The sequence below is a fragment of the Boleophthalmus pectinirostris genome, unplaced genomic scaffold, assembly GCF_026225935.1.
Source record: "Boleophthalmus pectinirostris isolate CB_2022bp ecotype Guang Dong unplaced genomic scaffold, ASM2622593v1 HiC_scaffold_3, whole genome shotgun sequence".
NCBI lineage: Eukaryota > Metazoa > Chordata > Actinopteri > Gobiiformes > Gobiidae > Boleophthalmus > Boleophthalmus pectinirostris.
The window spans coordinates 20163334-20183458 of record NW_026571299.1 but is presented as its reverse complement, the minus strand read 5'-3'; positions in this window follow the sequence as shown (position 1 = coordinate 20183458).

The window sequence follows — 20125 nt, the reverse complement described above, 5'->3', positions numbered from 1 at the left end:
ATGGACAACTCGGGGTTTTTGGAGAAGAACACAAAAACATTAGTACAAAAAAAGCAGGTAAAGCAGACAGGGCTGGAAACACACGTCAAGTGGGAATTTGTGTGCGGCAGGTAAAAAATGAGGATGATGTTTTGTAGACACACCGGCGTAATGAGTCCCACACACTTTGAAAGGAAGTGCAGTGGAGGATGGAGAATTAGATTTTCACTATTTGGTATAAAGCATATTAATGCTTCACATGAGCATATTTTTTATATTTTTTAAGCTTGAAAGAGTGAAACACTTTTTTTCTGTGTAGAGTTTGCATATTACGCCTGTTTAGAATTAATACTTTACAGAGAAAAAGTTCCACTGAGATTTGGGGAGCCTTTTTTACAGGTTTAAGAGGTAGGAGAAATCAGAGCACACAGAGGAAACACAGACGTATAAAGGACATGCAAACTCCAGATACAACTCATATCACATAATCACAATATAAACAATATCATATTATACATGTATTAATAAAGTCACTTTAGTTGTAGGCTTATAGTTAGACCTGTCACGATAACAAATTTCGAGTAAGTAAATATAAACGATAAACCATAATATTGAAAACAAACCATAAAGCAGTATTTCCCCCCAAAATACTATACTAATAAATACCAATAAGTGAAAAAGTAAATAAATAAATAAATAAAAACATTAGCTGCAATAAATAAATAACAGAATGCAATTTTAAGTACATAGTTTGTATCTATAATGAGTCATAGAAGTTCATGAACAAGTCCAAACTTGTACAGCTCAACTGTATCATAATACAGAAAAATAACTATGTTATTCCATCTGTCATGTATTGAACAATATGTAGCTATGTGATTGCGACAGGCCTATCAATAGTCATTAACTCATCAGGGATGGTGGTAACTACATGGTGGTAAGTATAATATGATTAGTATAGCCAATCTGCAACTACAGTCTCTTCATCAAATTCATTTTCAATATGAAATGAACAAATTCAGATTTTGTTTTATTGTACATTTCCACCTTTTTTGATTGCAATATTTTTGAGTGAAAGTGACACTCGCCTGTGTGTGGTTGGCCTGGATGCAATGGTGGTTGTGTGTGTGATATTGTGACAACACTCCTGGGGCATCAAAATGTCAGCTTGAATCAAACCTGAGGAGGAGGAGGGGGCCTTCCAAACTCTGTCCAAACTGCCTGGTGTTGAGAGAGTGGCTGCTGACAGACCCGCAGTGCCTTCGTATCAGTCTGCCTCTCCCATGTCTGTTTGTGGGTCATGCTTATTAACATGTGGCCTGTGTTTCCCAGTGGCTCTGATACAGCAGTGACTCAGGGCCATTCACAGCAGACATCGGACACTGAGCTGCAACTCCAGGATTAATGTGGCATTCCTCCTTCATCCTATAGTCCTTCCTCTTCCAAATCTCCCGAATCAGACCCTGCCTACTGTGTATTTATTTACCTCCCTATATGGCAGACACATGTATTTATTTGTGCTTGTGGTTAAAGGGCCCATATTATGCTATTTTCTGATCTATGTTATAATGTTATTTCTGCTTCACAAACACAAACATACCTGGAGTTGAGCTGTGTTTTGTTTCATTCACACATGTTTAACACACAAAGCTTGCAGTTTTTTCTCTCAAACAGAAAACACTCTGTTCCACCTTGTGATCTAATGTAGTAATACGCGAAGAGCTCCATTGTGTTTTTAAACTCCATACACCTTTTCTAGAATCATTTGGATTATATAGGTCTTGGAATTGCCAATCTCTATTAAACAAAAGCTAAAAACTAGCCATTAACTTGAAAACTACCGTATGTGAATGGAACAAAACATAGTTCCAGGTATTTTAATGAGGTCATATATGTCATAACAAAGCCTAAAACGCATATTGCAAACCTTTTAATAATGACTTGGAATATTGTATGTTTTTTAATGCCTAACATGTGGCCCCATTGTCCCCAAATTTCTCAGAATTTACTTTTATTCTTAGCATTTTATTATCAGTTTCACAACAACATAAATTTTATTATGAGTTACAAACAATATGTCTGCTGTTCTTATTTGGATTTTTGCAGATCTGAACAGCCACATCCGTAATAAATGTTTGGTCCTGATGACTCTTGTTTGTGCAGTCATCTCTCGTCCCCCTGTTGGAAGGACTACGGAAAAGACGTGTTTAACAGTGGCAAAGACCTGGAATTTGTCTTAAGAATAAAAAAAAATCCCAAAACATAACAAAAAGTACACACACATCTCTGCCGTCCAGAATTGTGTCTATAAAATCCCTTTAAACATTCTTAGAAGGTGCAGGTTCGAGAGACCTTACACTGGACCATGGAAAAGTTAGCTGCCCCTTGTGTGAGTTCTACATTATATTGGAAAAGCAATGTTTTATGAGGGGAATTAAGTTTCATAAGGCACGATCTGTGTGCCCTTGGTCAGCTGAGAGGAACATTCACACACACACTCGGGATTCTGGAGGTGGGTCCAATAACATGGGAGAGAAGCATAACTAACCATAACCCTTCCAATGGCAGTTCCACTGTTACTTCCAGTTACTTCACTTTGGATCTGTTTGAAGGCAGTTTTTAAGTACATGAAATGTTAAAACTACAATTGACATTTCAGAACATTTATTCATGAAGTTACCAAATATTTCAATATTGAGAAACTCATCAAACTGTAAATTAGATTATTTCAAACTTTTACATTAGCATCAGACCATTAACCTGATTCATCAGCTGGTTTCACTTCATATAAACTGTCTGACCTCGCAGCATTAGGATTCTCTCGTCAGTAGGTTGGTACTTTTTTCATTTAACCAATCGCTGCTATTTGGTCGTGACGTATGTAATGCGCCACTAACGGGGCGAACTGGTATATTAAGCTTTTACCAAATCCCGTAGGAAGAAGGGCAATAACATCTTTCTCCTTGAAATTCACCAAACATTTTCTTTGTTTAAATCCTCAATGTCAAGAATTGTTTCCAACTCAGAATACATGGCTCTTCGCTGCCTGACTGGTGCCCGAACTCGCACTTCCAAGATTTTTTTGAACCATCTAATGTATTGTGATTCCAGACCTAGTCTCTGGAGAGAAATGAAAGTGAGGGAGGCACTAGATGGCGCCAGCCTGGCTACCAGATCATGTCCTCTCTCTCAAATACTTGTTATTTATTTTTTTCTTACATACAAATATGGGAAGTAGAAGACCATCTTGAATATTGTTTTAATGTAATGATGATACATATCATTACAGATTAGCCATTAATAAACTACATAGACCATGATCCTTTGGTCCATAGCATCTTCAAGATATCACAATAAAAATCTTACATGAGATATCTCCAGTGTTACATCGTCACACCCCCACTTTAAAGGTGCATTGTGTAACTTTTTTGTCTGGAATATTTCACAGTATGGTATTAAACCTTTCTACCATCATGGAAACCAAACCAAACCAAGTTACTGGTCAGATCTGTGGCGAGGCAACCCTGCTTACGGTGAGAATCCCTGTTTTTCTAGGTATTTTTGAGCAATGAAACAACCTGCAATTGAATAAATGTAATGCAGAGCTAGTTAATGTCATACTATGGAACTATCTAGGCAAAGCAATGACATATCCATAGAAACAAGGAGGTGACGGACCCCCAACCAAAATGTTACATAGTGCACCTTTAAAGTATGCACAACTCATTCCCACCTGCCTATTGCTGATGGGGTGTAGATGAAGGAATATGAGGATTGTCACTATGGGTTCATCACTCCAGCTTGTCTGTCAGCGCCTGGGCCTTCTGCTGATCTTATCTCTGCAGAACCATGGCCTGCACATTCTTAAGCGCAAACCACATATACCACATACATGCACACCTGTGAGCCACCTCCAAGCCTTAACACCATCACTCACATTTACAGAGCCCGCCATATATCAAGACGTCACGGAGATTACAAATAGTTTTAGTCAGAAAATGAGGAATTGCCAAAGTCCTAACCATTTTTCACACATTTCATTTAGAACGTTTTGAATAGACACCTGGCATATTTTTCTCACACTCATGAACTGAACCAGGCAAAAATCATCGTGCGGGGAAAAAAATGGATCTTGAATGCTCATAAAAAGTTTTGGAATTCCTTCTGGGTGAGTCATGTTGGTTTAAGAAATGTTACAGAGCATAAAGTTAGCGCACAGACACAGCAGGGAAATGCATATACACACTGAGAGGCGGTTGAACATGGAGGAGCAGTTATACAGTTATAACAGCTTGTCATAAATCACCTGCAAGACTAATTTGTGGGAAAAGATAGAATCTTTTTCCAGGACAAGTTGTGGAGCAAAACTAGAATCAGGCCATACCTCAAATTTTACTAATTTAGAAATTTGTGATTGTGAAAGATCTTATCCTCGAAAATCCTACCGCTGCCAGTGTGTTTGGCCAGTTATTGTTAAAGGTCCTGTATTATGCAACATTGACTCTTGTGAGCTTTAAACCATGCTTGAATCTTGTTACCTCATCAAAAACATACCTGGAGTTGTGTTTTGTTTCATTCACACATGTTTGAGTAATCCTCATTAATAGTCTGTCTACTTCTCAAAAAGCTCAAAATGCTTCATTCCACCTCGTGATTTCATGTAGTAGTAGTTTTCAAACAGCTACCTTTTACCTTTAGTGCTAGTTCCAGGGCTGAAATTATCCAAATGATTCTAGCGAAGGTGTATGGAGTTTAAAAACACACTTCCTGTACTACCACATGACATCAAAAAAGAGTTTTTTCTGAGCTGAGAGAAAAACTCAGCCTAAATATGCAGGGTGTGTGTGTTAAACATGTGGAAATGAAACAAAACACAACCCAATTATGTTTTTGATGAGGAAACAAGATTATAACATAGATCAGAAAACAGTAATATAGGCCCTTAAAGTATCGATCGTGACCATGGACAAAGGAGCCTAGTATGTTGCCATATATCACTATAGGATGAGAACAGACTGGCTGTGTTAAATTCATACATGTAAATACTGTAACAATGTGTGAGAGCAAGGAATCAGTTTTATTTTGATGGACTTCTTAAGATGCATATTAAAAACTTGTTTATAAAAATGTACTTACTTGTCCTAAACTGAGTATAATGTATATGCTGATTATACTTTTCGAGATTCCTCACCAAAAGGATTATGCAAATGTAGTATGATAGTCTTTGTTTGCTAATGGGAAATAACCTTTAAACACACAGAAGACTTGCAGAGAGCCCCATGGCATGACTGTTTTAATGTCATGAACACAGCGTACCTTTACACAAACACTCGTACACTGGTCTTCTGGTTTTACATGAGAAAATGTCTTGGCTTCTGTCTCCACTGCTGACCCTGTGGCCTGACAAATCCTGAATTAATTAAAAAGGGAAATCCCACTGGTTCAGAGGTAGAGGCACACTCGCTCGTTCTCCCACAGACACACACAGATTGAGTGTCTCTCGCCCTCATGCGCTGCTCAGGGATTAGTGGGCCTTGTTCAATGACGGGAGTGTTTCCAGGTCGACAGAGAGTGACGAGGCTTGGTTCAAACATTACTCGGGAACCTGCTTATAAGGCTGTTTTGGGTTTTAGTTTTTGTGGTATAATTCTGCGATATCTCACTCTGCCAGTCAATGAATTTCAGACACACATTTGTTGCAAAAATGTACACTTGTTTGTATTTGTGCAAATTTATGGCAATTGAACAATACAAAAATATTAATATAAAGTACATTACTATTGTCACTACCTAACTTTTGGTTTTGAGTTTTAGCCATTGTCAGTGTGAGCTGGTTCTTGGCTGAGGAAGATGGTCTCAGGCACGCAGGAGTTCCACAGGGCTGTGCACTTTCTCCCCTGCTCTTCTCTTTTTGCAGTGGTAACAATCTGGAGCTCAATGTCCAGGAGAAAGTGGAGATGACTGTGAACTTCCTCCGTTGCTACCATGTCCACCATGGACACCTTCCACTTCCACAACATCACCATCACCTAGGATCTAAAGTGGGAGCCGACTATCAGCTTCCATTAAGAATGCTCGGTAGATGATATACTTCCAGTAGCAGTTGAAGAAATATAAGCTGTCCAGGCTTCTTTTGGTTGGCGCTTCCCCTTTAGCTTCCACCTAAACCACAGTCCTGCTCTGTGATTAGTGGATCACTGGTCACTGGTCAGTGGGAGTGGGATAAGATGGATTGTCAAAAATTTATGAACTCACAAACATTGTGGAAATCAATTCTGCTGTGTAGGGAAAGCCAATATCCACAGGTCCAACTGACTTCTGTGATTGTTTGGTTGGATTCACTTCACCATTCACTTCACCGGCCATTTGGCCAACATTAAAGTATAAGTCATCACAAGTTTCTTGTTTGAGCAATCAAATGTTTGTTTTTACAAGAATCAAAGCTCCCTACATATGAAACATACTTGGAAAATTTGAATCCTGTCAAATTAGGCATAAAAATGAATTGATACAAATCAAATGGAGTAAAGACTATGCTGGAAAGCATGAGTTCAAAATAAGTACTAATCATGTGTTTTTGTCAATTTAATGTTCATCAAAGAAAACCTTGCTTACTGTTAGCATTTTAGTAACATTTATATCATCATTAGAGAAGTCATACAAACAGGAAGCAAACTCCTTCCTGACTGTTCAGAGTGGTCTCCATGTGTTGACATTTGTGTAACTTTTCACTCAGAAGTTGTGAGGAGCTGTAATCAGTGTTTCATCTTCATGTTCAATAAACATGTGCCATCTGTCCATTGTCAGGCTGCTGTGAGGGAAACTATCCTCCAGGTTTGGACAACAGTATGATTGTTTTCCTTAGAGTAAGTATTATATTAAATAATATTTGGGCTCATGGATAAAGTTCATGACAAAATCCTTAATATCTTTAAGGTTATTCAAAATTGCTGTTTCAAGGTGTTTGTGTGATAGTGTCAGGAATAGACAGTTACTCAATGAAGTGTTCAATACCATCTTGTAATCCATAAATTGGCTGCTGAGTCTCTGTTACAGTAGAATGGAGCAGCCCTGTGTGTGGCCTCTGTAAGAGCATGAGCCTATCGTTGTGAAAGTTTGTTTAACTAAGTGTAAGCACTTCCCGTTCAGCCATAATAACAGACTTTAATAGCAGCCCGGAACATTAGAAAACTGTCATTAACACTTATCTCTGCAGGCGCAGGTTTGTGAGCACTTTGGAGTTTGCCTAAGATTTACATGACACATCCACACGTCAGGGCATCATCACAGTTATTTAATCGCTTAAACTTTTTAAATCCCTTTATACCTTTGCCCAACCCTCTCTCAATGTAGTGTCAGCTGTTTGAAACCCAAGCATAGCATCAAGGTTACCATTTATAGAGCAAGGTATAAACACTCAATACTTTTACAGGTATCTCTGAGTATGCTCTTGATCCTTTTATTTTACTTTTTCAGAGAACAGGTCAGATTACACAGTCTACATGCTGATCAGCCAGATGGCTGTAAAACAAACAGCTAGACATTCATAGTCATATGGTAGGCCTGATTTAGTATTAATGAACTTTGTAGCTGTAATTGTTAATGGAACAAGCATGTCTTTTACTATGAGCAGTAAAACTAAATGAAAGAACACAATGAAGTCTTTAGTTCATAATTTGTCATTTTCGTGACATTGGAAGTTAAGTGCCACTCTCTTAGCACAATTGAAGTATGCTGCCTAATGCTGCAGTGCTCTGAGTACAATCTGAGTACTCCAGATGTGTTTATGCTATGTATGTTTATGTATATGTTTATTTGGGAGATTCAAATCACTAACTGACAACTTTCACAGGCAGAATTAGGGCTACGTCTCTTCTTTGCTTCTGAGACCTCTTCACAATGGATTTCAACAGTGACCACCTGCTCTGGTTATGGAAGTAAATTTTCCTTTCATTTTTGCCGTAGACTTCCTGAAAAATTCAAAGAGTTCAAAGGTATTGGGTGCATTTAAAACGTAAGATTGGGCAACATGCTTTAAAATTACTTTTGGAACCAAGTGGTGGGTGATCACTGTTGAACTCCACAGTTGTAGGCTGCAATACTGTTTTGTGTTTGTAAACAGAAAGCATGCATTCTTAAAGCTGTTACCATTTCATACATCGCCTCTAATGTATTTTCAATGGCGTTAGCGTTAGCCACCAGCTATCTGCACAGACCACAAACATCTAAATTCATGTTTTTATTTTGCTGTCTCATTAAAATGAATGTGAAAGAAAGTTTATATCGGTACCAGACCTTGTGCATAACTATTCTAAACACGTCACTCCTGGAGGGGTCAAATGCATGCTAAACACTATAGCATTGACATCTATCAAGCCCTGGACTTAATTGTGTATAACATATTGAGACTGCCATAGCAACAAGTCAAAGCAACAATCCATGAAGGGCTCTGGGTTATCTCCATCTGAAAAATGAATAGAACAAATGAAACAAGCACTGGAGAAATACAGAAAATCTTATGTCAAATGTAAATACATGTCTGTCATCAGTCTGTTTTTACACAGTGTAAACTCTCATACTTTCTAGATTATTCTAATATGTCTATATCAAACTATTTAGTCTACTTTTCCACATTAAACAGAGGAAAATACACTTCAGAATGGATATTTTGTGAAATGGTTTCTAGCAGTTGGATTGTGTCAAAATCTAAAAACAGTAACATCATCTTTCCAATTTTACCTCACTGGCCTAAAGTCTGAGTATGTGCTCTGTACACGCTGAACTTTGAAGGCATTTGCTATTAAAATTGAGCCTATTTGATTTGGTGGTAATGGTTTTGTTTGAGTCTCAATCTACAAACTTCAACTTTGTGCTTAGTTGACAACTAACTTTATGAGCTTTTAACTTATAATAGTTTTCCTATGGTTTCAACATTAGCTTACTCAGTTTTTTATGAATTGTTTCATCTGTCTGTGCCCATTAAAGTGTAACAAAGTTTGGTAAAAAAAAAAGAAAAAAAAAAAAAAAGAAAAACAACAACAACAAAATCTATTATACATGGCCAATAATAAAATAAGGAATAAGGTGAATTATTAAGCTGTTTTAGACCATTATTGCTGCTGCTGAACAAATGTAAACCTTTCAAAAAAGCAAAAGTACATATCTACAGCAACAGTATTTTGACGAAAAAGATGAGCCCATACACTTTTCTTTCCTTTTTATGAATTCTTCATAAACGTGTATGAAAGATGTATATCAACACATATCCTTCGACATAACATGTTTAAGGCCACCTGGGGCTGGTTCACACATTCAAACTTTAAATGATGTTGTCGATCACCTAATAAAACACTGACATGAGACCTGATATTTGTGCCCATAATGGAGAGAGGTCCCCATAATGTAAGTGTGCATACTGGGAACCCTGAGAAGTTGTGGAGAGGGTGAAAGATAAAAAAGGTAAATGCTTCAGTGCTGTATGTACTCTTGAGAGCAGCTATGCTGACAGACAGGAAAACAGCCTCTCATATTGGTTTACAGAGCTAATATGTACCTGTCCCGTGCACTAATTACACACACATACGTACACATTAAAGCTGTCAGTATGTCGCATTAGCTCTACAAATCATTATACTGAGGCCAGTAGTGTCCAGGGACAGTCCAGTCAACACTCTCACACCTGCTATTCTAGGTAGATATGATTAATACCATACTGTGGAACATTCAAGGTAAAACAATAACACCTTCATGGAGACAAGCAGGTGGTGGACCATCAAATGAGAAAAGAAGAAGCATGTATTTTTACCTGTGAAGCAACAATTTGGGCAAAATGCAAACTGAGCATTTTTGAGTGCTCAGAGGAGACAGCTTTGGAGTGATGAATTTAAAAATATGAATTAAGTAAAATACAACTCAAGGTATGATTTTGATTAAATTGTATATATAACATGGTTAAAAAAAAAGAAAAAGTAAAGCCTTACTAACTGCACTTCACTGAAATAAACCAGTGAAAATTAACCACAAAACAAGGTTGAAATTGTTGTGCATTTATTCACAATTTCTGAGCCCCCCTCTTCCTCTCTCTTTGCCCAGTCCCCTACATGTCTAAGCCTGTGTGCTGGTGTTTGATGTCAGTTAATTTGCTGCGGTGTTGACAGGTGGATGGCTGCTCTGCACTGTGCATCTGGGCTGACTGTATTTTCATGTATGTGCTTGTATGTACATTCAGTCTGATTAGGCGAAAGGGAAAGTCGACCTACTACACATGTTTTAATCATGGCACTTTGATAATGTGTCAAACAAATGAGCGCGTACAGTGGGATGTGTGTATGTAGGGAACGTTCTCAAGCCTCTCGGTGCGGTGTAATTGCTGCATCAGAATCCGCTGCCCTGGATTAGGTCTATCCAGTCCCTCGGGAGAGCAGAGCTGTGTGGGAACCTGCAGCCAGAGTGTGCTTGTGTGCACATGTGTGTCCTGTATACTGCTGAACAGCCTTTTAGGACAACTGGGTATTATGTTCTTTTCTTTATCATCTACATACAGTATATCCAAGTACTGTATATTAGAGTTCAGGTATGTAGAGTATTTTTATTTTTTTATTATTATTATTATTTATTTTTTTTAACTCAAGTAATAATAATGTTACTTCAAAATAATATTACTCAAGTAGAAGTACAAAGTGCTGGTCTAAGAAATGACTCAATTAAAAGTGGAAAAGCAAAGTACTACTCAAGTAAAAGTAATTTTAATAGTAAGTGTCGGGATGTAACATCTGATATATAATTTAAAGTTAAAGGATGAACAAAACATTAAATCATACATACAATCACAAAACTCTGACTAAAATAAGTGCATCATGTCTGAAGGAGCAGTGCAAGAAACACAAATGTTCAAATCATTTCATATACTTAACGTAAAGCTTTTGCCACATTTCTCACAGTGGAACAGGTAAACAAAACTTATGCTTCAATAAAAATATTACTCAAGAAATGAAGAAGTAAGAAGAAGTAAAATTATGCTGCTAGAAAGGTATACTGAAAAGTAACACTTTTTGAAAAGTTACTCAAGTAAATGTAACTAGTACTAGTACTACCCACTGTTAGAGCTGGTATAGATTTTGCAGGATCTGAGCAGGTATTATATTTTCCATTTCACAGGTAGGGAAGTATCTAAATACATATACCAGAAGTACTGTATATTTTCAGACTACTTTTGAGTAACTGTAGTTTGTAGTCATTTGGTAGTGTTTAGAATACAGTTACCTTTATAACATCAAAAGAATACATTTGGGCACTTATTCACACATTTTAGGCTTCAAACTACAGTATTTTATTATGACAATATTTTGGTTATCTTGTGTGCTTTTCCTTCTATAATAAATACATGCATTACAAAAAGTGCATGCTTCAGACATGAAGCTTTTTTATTCTTTTGTCACATGTGTATACTACAACATAATGCAACTTAAAGTAAAAGTACTCAGAGTATTCAGAATAAAGTACTCTGATTTGGTCATGTAACAGAATATGTAAAAAAAAAAAAAAGTATTTATTTATGCAGGTATTCATCCATCCATCCATTTTCTTCCGCTTATCCGGGGCCGGGTCGCGGGGGCAGCAGTCTAAGCAGGGACTCCTAGACTTCCTTCACCCCAGACACATCCTCCAGCTCCTCTGGGGGAACCCCGAGACGTTCCGAGGCCAGCAAAGAGACATAGTTCCTCCAGCGTGTCCTGGGTCCTCCCTGGGGCCTCCTCCCGGTGGGATATGCCCGGAACACCTCCCGAGGGAGGCGCCCAGGAGGCATCCGGAACAGATGCCCGAGCCACATCAGAGGAGCAGCGGCTCTTCTCTGAGCTCCTCCCATGTGACTGAGGTCCTCACCCTATCTCTAAGGGAGCGCCCAGCCACCCTGTGAAGGAAACTCATTTCGAGCACTTGTATCCGCGATCTCGTCCTTTCGGTCATTACCCAGAGCTCATGACCATACCAGGTATTCAGTGTTTTGTAACTAAACACATTTTCAAAATATAAAAACTCATAAAACTAATAAAACTCAATACCACACAGGGAAAATAATTAGATACTTGAAACTGTTTTTGGTTCTATGTGTTTTTTCTCTGACAACCACCGATTATTATGTCAGACACAGTAGGTGAAGTGTCTTGCCCAAGAGCACAGCAACAATATAGAAAGGATTTGTACTGCTACAAAGTGGTTATAGGCCAGACCCTCTACCACCTTTCCTACTATCTTTGTTCTCTTGCTCACTTCCCTGGGAATCTGCTGGAATTTTTGTGAATGGGCCTGTTTGGCTTTGACGGACAATTCACGTCATGGCCAGCTGTGCATTTGTACCAGTGTTATAAATTATGTGTGAATGTAAAGAGCTCTTAACCTCACCCGCACAACCATATAAACTCTTTGTGCAGAGTGAATGCTAATGGCTACAAAAATGCCTTCTTCACTCACACCGTAAATTGCCATTGTCATGTGGGTTTACTTCAGCGCTATTAGGCTGGCAGGTTTATGAGATGGTGAGCAACTTGGACTGATTTAAGCTAATGCTAGAATTACATAAAAATGTTGTCAACAGGTTAAAGAAATAAATATACAATGAAGACAGATCTCGAACAATAATTTAATCTTTAGAATATTATTAGATAATCCATTTCCTTAATTCCCATCTAGACAATCGAAGTGGTAGAGTTTTCACTCAAGGTTGCATATAACTGGACTTCTTGCCCCATGTGGCACTTGTTGTTAGATGAAATGCAGAGAATGATTTTCCCTCTGAAGGGTTTAATAAAGTATATGAAACCTTTAATGATTTACATGTTACAGCAAAAAGATTACACTTTGTCACTCGGATATAATAAAATAAATGATATGGAAGAACTGGAGCCTGCCTGCAATGTAGCATTAAACCCTGTAGTACTGAGCCAAAATGGATTTGTTTTAGAGGACCTTGACAAACACTGGGGGGTAAAGCCTGCTGCTGCTTTGCGAACACAAGTGAATCCTGGACTTCCCACAGACACCAGGGAGCAGCATTTCTGTGTGTGCGTCTCCAAAGACACAGTTTTCTGTTGTATGACTGGACTATGTGAGGTATGCAGACCTCCAGCAGTGCAGGTACACACACTGTACACTTGTACTAGATTCAGCTCTTCATGTTCAGCTGCTGCAGCCACGAAGGATGAGACAGTGGTTATTACAGTAAGAAAATGTAATGTAGGTACATCATTATTTCAGTTTCAGTTTGTGATTCCTTCTAACTTCATAAAGACAAAAAGGGTTTAAAAAGGTTTCTTGTTTGGATGAGTCCAGTACAGACATATGCCCAGTGTTGGAAGGACCATTCTGTCACACTCTCCTCTGCATCCCTCAGTAACAGGGCACAGCTTGAGCAGAGACGCACTATTTTGGTGGGAACCAATTGGTAGCGGAAAGACAGTAGGAAACTCCTACTTCCTGTTTCCTGTGTGACCAAACTGGAAAGAATAAAGGCGGAATGGTTGTGTGAACATATTAATGTTCTTTAAAAGTAACTTTCTCATGATTGCAATTGTGAAAGGACATTTTACATAATTTTTGTGGCAATTAACCCTCTCAAAATGGGTTAAAAAAGTTACATAAGCAGTAGCGTTTATTTCTGGAACAAGTGATTTATTTATTGACAGAGTACATCTGCAAGTACTTTTTATCCTGTCCTGTTTATGAATCTATGCTTTTTAATGAGACTAGTAAACACTGGCTCATACATGTTCTTTGATGGACCTGATGAAGACAGATGAACTTTGGTGGTGGTCGTCTCTTCTCCTCACACTCTGCTGACAGGAGCAGGAGGACAGGAGCTTTCAGAGGCTCAGACACGAAGCATCAGTCAGTGTCTCTGCACTTCCGCGCTGTAATAGCAGACATGTGTGAGGCTGGGGACAGGTGCAGCAAGCCATTGGATTGTCTACAAAGTGCGTTGTACATTCTGCTGTTTCCTCATTAAAATCATTCCTGGAGTTGTGTTTTGTTTCATTCACACATGTTTAACACACAAACCCTGCATATTTAGGCTGTGTTCCTCTTTTAAACTCTCAAATAACTCCACATTGTGATGTCATATGATAATACAGGAAGTGCTACGCTGTATTTTTACACTACATATGCCTTCTCTACAGTCATTTGGATAATCTCAGCTCTGGAATTTCCCATCTCTGTTGAACAAAAGGTAAAATGAGCTGTTAACTTGAAAACTACCGCTTCATGACATCAAGGTGACAAGGTGAAACAGAGCATTTTGAGCTTCGGAGATATAGACAGACTAATAATAAACTATTACTTAAATATGTGTGAATGAAAAAAATCATAACTCCAGGTAAGTTTCTGATGAAATAACAACATTCTAACATGGCTTAAAACTCACAAGAGTCAATTTTGTGTAATGTAGGACCTTTACAATAATTACTGTAATTCCTATCACAGCCTCAGCATTATCCACACTTTCTATGACACACCGGATATGGCTCACCCTTTGGATAAGACAGACTGACAGGACTTTTCCATGGGAACAATGATGACCATCAGGATCATGGTACAATTACATTAACTTGTTACAGTGTAAAAATGGGTGTCTAGACATTTTGGCTTCAGTTATGGCTATCCCAATTTGTGACCTCATTGATGTTTGCTTTATTGAAATTGGCACCTCTGTTAAACATTGGGGGAGTGATGTGAGCAGTTTTTGATGTTTTGAAGACTTTATTACCCAAGATTCATCAGTGATTCATTGATATTTTTGGGAACCATACACCGTGAAATAGGCGGAAATAGATACTTATTGTTTCTTAAAATTTGCTTGTAAATAATTCATAGTTGTTGTAATTCATGATAAAATCACTTTTGAGTAAAATTACATGTTCTAACCCTTGTTTGCATTTCCTACATTTAGTGATTTTAGTGATATTCTTGCTATGATGATTAGAATAATGATTAGAATAAAAAGGAAAAAGAAAATCTCTTGATGAAATTTTGCTATGAGGTGGCAGGTTCTATCAGTCCTGGAGTCTTGAATAGAAACTCAGTAGACCTGTTTCCATTATTAAGTAGTTTTAAACCAGTATTCCGAATTAAAATGAACAAAATGTAAAGTAAGGGTCTGTATGTGCTGCATAATATATCTTCTTTAAGGTAACTATGAGCATGCACATGGGAACTGGGTGTTTTCTCTTTGTTTATGACCCTGAAGCAAATAAACTAATGTGTTTGCCTTGGTCAATCACCCTCCATTTGAACTGGCTTTATTAGCATGACAGGATAATTGAAGCCATTTGCAGGCGCTACAGCCTCTTAAGCGACGTTTCCAGAGGGTTTTACAACTTCACAGCTGGATCCCATTGTGCACCGAAGTCTTTGGGGAGAATGTGAGCCGCTGGAGAAAGACAGAGGTGAGAGAGGACTTCTTATGTAGCCTCCTCATCCCAAAACAGAACCCCTTTCACCCAGGAACCATCACTTTGAACTGTGCATACTGGCTCAGTGCTGACACCAAATTATGTGGAGAATCTCACACGTCATATCCACTCGTAATAAACTCATATTTTATTGTTTCAGTTTACCATCTCCATGTGTTCCTTTACGGTGATCGTTATGTCTGAACAGCACATGGTGATTTTGGATCATGTATTGTCATGAAATTCTTCAAATTTCAGCACCTCAACAAACAAAAAAAGATCAAAACATTTCTTCATGTTTTTGAAATAAAGGAATTTTGCAATATTCCTTGCTACAGTTAGTTGTTGGAATTCAGAACTTTTATTTATGCAACTTAAATAGTCTGCAAAGAATTGAGGAGAATAGTTTAATACTGCCTTATGTTATTTTGAAGAAGAAGAAGAAGAAGAAGATTGAAGATTTGTGTTTTGTGGATTGACCCAATACAGATATTGATAAAGTATAAATTTCTTAGCTATCCTGCATCTCAATCTCCCCGTTACATGACTATTTATTTTACACAGACATTTTTAAACCTACTACTGAGTATTTAAAGTGCATAGACAGTTTTTCATGTTTGTCTACTTATTACTTAGTTTGGTACAGTACCTGTGCTAAATATTTAATATAGTTTCACATAAATAAAGTGTAGACAAGTTGACAAGAAAAGTACAAAAAACATAGGAAGCAGTGCAGAGTTTTAAAATGGAATACCTCTACTTATGTTAGCAGTACTCAAGACTTCATCCAAAATGCAGAGAAAAGGAAGACATATTTCTCACAGTTTATACATGAATTTAAACAAAATAAGAGTGCTATCGTTGTTACCTCTACATCATATCTACTTCACCAAAATTTGTAAAAAAAAAAAAAAAAAAAAAAAAAAAAAAAAACTAACCTAAAAAAAAAAAACTTTGAATTTTCTGGAAAAATCTTGTATAATTGTCTTAACTAGGTGAAATAAATAGTGTAACCTGTCATATGCCCTTTAATGTTATGGTTTCCTCTTTCCACAACAATTGAGGGAGATCTTCAGTGTCGTTATTATATAGCTTCATGACATGTTTTTCTCATTCTTACAAAACGATGCTTATATGAGATTTATGGGCGTACTCGTGCGCCTTTACCTGGCGACGACGTTGTCCCCGGAGACGGAATCCACTGAATGTGCATGTTTGCCTCCTTTTTTGCAGTTTACTTTCCCAGGCTGTGGACGAGCATTCATTTCAGGTCTAAAGTGTCATTGCTAAATCCTACCACTGGATTGACCTATAGTGGGGTTCGTATGACATGCGCTCAGCTTTGGTAGAAGTAAAAATAGTAAAAATAAGTATTGTTATCTAGGGTGGAATGTAGAGATGCCTAAGTTTGTCTAGTTTTTACATGCTCTAAACTATTGACAGCATTTGTGGAATTTTGGATAGAGATTTGCACATACATTTTTCTGATGTTTCTGTATTATGACTGTTTGATAAAGGGCCCATATTACTCTGTTTTCTGTTATAATGTTGTTTCCTCAACACAAACATACCAGGAGTTGTGCTTTGTTACACATATGTTTAACACAGAGTTTTATTTTCAAGCTGAAAACAGGGGGATTTAGACAGACTAATAAAGGATTACTCGACATTTGTGAATGAAACAAAACACAACTCCAGGTCTGTTCATGATGAGGTAACATTCAAACATGGCTCAAAAGTCACAAGAGTCAATTTTGCATAATATAGGACATTTAAATGGAGCATTTTCTGTCACACTTTTTGAGAAATGCATACATTTTTGATGATTTTATTGCAGCAACTGTGAAGGATGCAATTGGTGTTTTTCAGACTCAGATTGGGGGCTACAGTCAGATTTTTATTTTGATGACATTGTGCCATGAAATGTCCAAAAGGTAAATTCACAAATGATGACCATGTAGTTCTAGTAGTGACTAGAGCCTAGAAGTCACTGTATTTCAATCTGTATAAATATCATTGGCCTATAGAATGCGGTGATGGCAATGCAGCAATGGTGCAGTCGTAACAAATGCAATTCAATCACTGTAAACTTTGAAATGAGGATGATAAAATCTTTGAATAAAAGGGTTAGGATATAGTGTACATATATTTGTATTTGTTTATCCCAGTCTTCAATTCCATGCAAAGAGCAGTGAGAGAATTCAGTGAGCGACTATGGTGCAGCTTCCAAGGACATTTCTCCAGGTCGTTAGTGAGGTTCATGGTCAGGATTACCAAAACTGGGGGATTTGCCAATATTGTGTATATTTTAGCTAGATAAATCATTTTCCTGACCAGCCATTTTCTTCTACATTCTCTCAGAAGGGTCTGATATTGGACCATAGAGTGTGAAAAGCTCCATCCAAACCTGAGACAGTCCAACCACAGTTGGTAATTTGTAGCATGTGTCCCACAAATACAGAAGACAACTTCACTTGAAAATTTTTGTAACAAAGAAAATATATAACTTCTTTTACCTGAGATAAGTAATAGTTTGGTGCTTTGATTCTTGATTCTGAGAAAACCTTGCTCTTTCGTAGTCCTTCATGTTGTTGTTTTCTCATTTTCTATGTGTAGAGTCATGTTTATTTTTGAGGTGACTTTCTCTCTGATTGATTTATCTACCTGTAAATCAAGCCCCCTGAAGTCAGAGAAACAGAATATGGCTCCAGATCCACTCCTCTTTGTGAAGTTTTGTCAAAGCGTGTGGGTCTGGCTTGCCTAGTAATGAAATCAGAGAACCCAGACGAAACCCTCATAGACACAGGGAGGACATGCAAACACCATGCAGAAAGGCCCATGCACGTGGCAGTAACCACTGAACCACAGAAATAAGCCTAATAGACTGGCACATCGCCTTGATTGTTGCACCCACTGACCCATTATATCAGGCTCCATAAAAAGATGTAGTGTAAAACGTGAAAATGAGCAGAGGACATGCAGACGGTGTGTTCCCTCTGGCAGCTGTAATGTAATCTTCAACTTTATCTGCAGTCGTGTCTGGGTGAAAGTTGCTAATAAGGCAGAGACAGAGCGCTGTTTAGACAGTGGGAGAGCGATCATTCTCTGGCACTGCTCCTCCAGATTTATGGCCTTCATAATGAGCTTGCTCCCCACTGCTCATGTGTGCGTGCTTCAGCTTATCACTGGCCGTAGTCCTTACCGCTCAAGTACCTCCTTAGCTTTCACCTCTTTGCCTTGGCTGACACTTGGAGATATGTTTATATAGAGGTAGACATTTGGATTGGTCCCATTGTAACTGATTTTCTTACTCTGATTGTGGGGAAGTGACACAAGTTTATGTACTGATGTAATAAATCGATATAATAAATCCATAATGCGGGTGATACTCTGACCTTTTTTCAAAAACAAAAAGAAAAAACTTGTTTAGTGTTTGTGTGGAAAAAGCCACATGTGTCCCAGCTAAAAAATAATAATTTTTAATTCATTCACCAGACATTTATGATTAAAGTTAAGGTACACTATTGTTCCCATTGGAAAATTTGTCGTCTGCATTTGACCCATCCTTCAATGCCACCGGAGCAGCCTGTCTGGAGCAGAGGGTGCCGCAGGGGACCCTTCTCCAAATCTTGAACTAGGCTTATTCAGGACTACATTAGCTGGAGGATTTGACCTATTATGCATGTTTTGGGTTGATGGTGGAAACCGGAGTGCCTGGAAATAACACACCCAGACAAGGGGAAAACATGCAAACTCCATTCTGACCATGCATTATTGATTTCAGTGAATGGGAGTCAGTTGACCTCATGAGAGTTTAGCTCTTTACTCTGAAATGTTTTGGTCATTCGTCTCTCAGACGAATGACAGTTAGGACAAATCAAATTTATTACCATAAGCACTACCTAGAATCTTCATAAATCTACACATGAAAACAACATTGGTGAGATCAATAATGGTGTTGTACAAAAAAAATAAAAAATACTGAATACAAACCAACCTGAGTAAGAGTGAGCTGACAGAGCACTCTGACAGCAGAAACTGACGCATGGCCAAGTGTAGTAATGAGACAGAACAAGGTGAAGGGAGCAGCTGCGTCAGAGAACAGAGGTGCACTCCAACACACACAGATCCAGCACAAATCCAAATAGAGTCTAAATTAAGACCCCGAGTGCAGTGTATGTGTGCAGCGCTGTTTGCCTTGGCCCTAGCCCCTCTCGAACATGGCACCCAAACAGCACTGCAAAGCTCCAAACCACACAGACTGAAGGCCCCATCGCTCACTCTGTGCTCAGTGATCCTGCAGCCTCACTATGACCCGTCTAGTGCTAATGTTGCTAGCCATATTCATCTTTCTATTTGTCTATTTTTATTAGGATGTTATCTCTTATTCTTTCAGTTAAAAAAGCATTACATTTCTTAAGCCCCATTATTCCGTTGTAATAGAAGTGTGATGGGAGAATCAGATGATCCACCTTGACAAATGGAACATTCCAAATGGTTTTCTCCTGGATCTGCTTGGAAGGAAATTGCCTTAAAAAGTGTGCTGGAGTAGGATTTGTCTCAGACTAATGCTGTGCTCGGAGCAGTGGGAATGAAAACAGCTACCTGAGAAGTCTCGCTGCAGTTATTAGCCACTTGGCACAAAGCCCCATAGATCCACATGAGGGTTTGAATGGACTACGCCATCTAGGGCCACACAC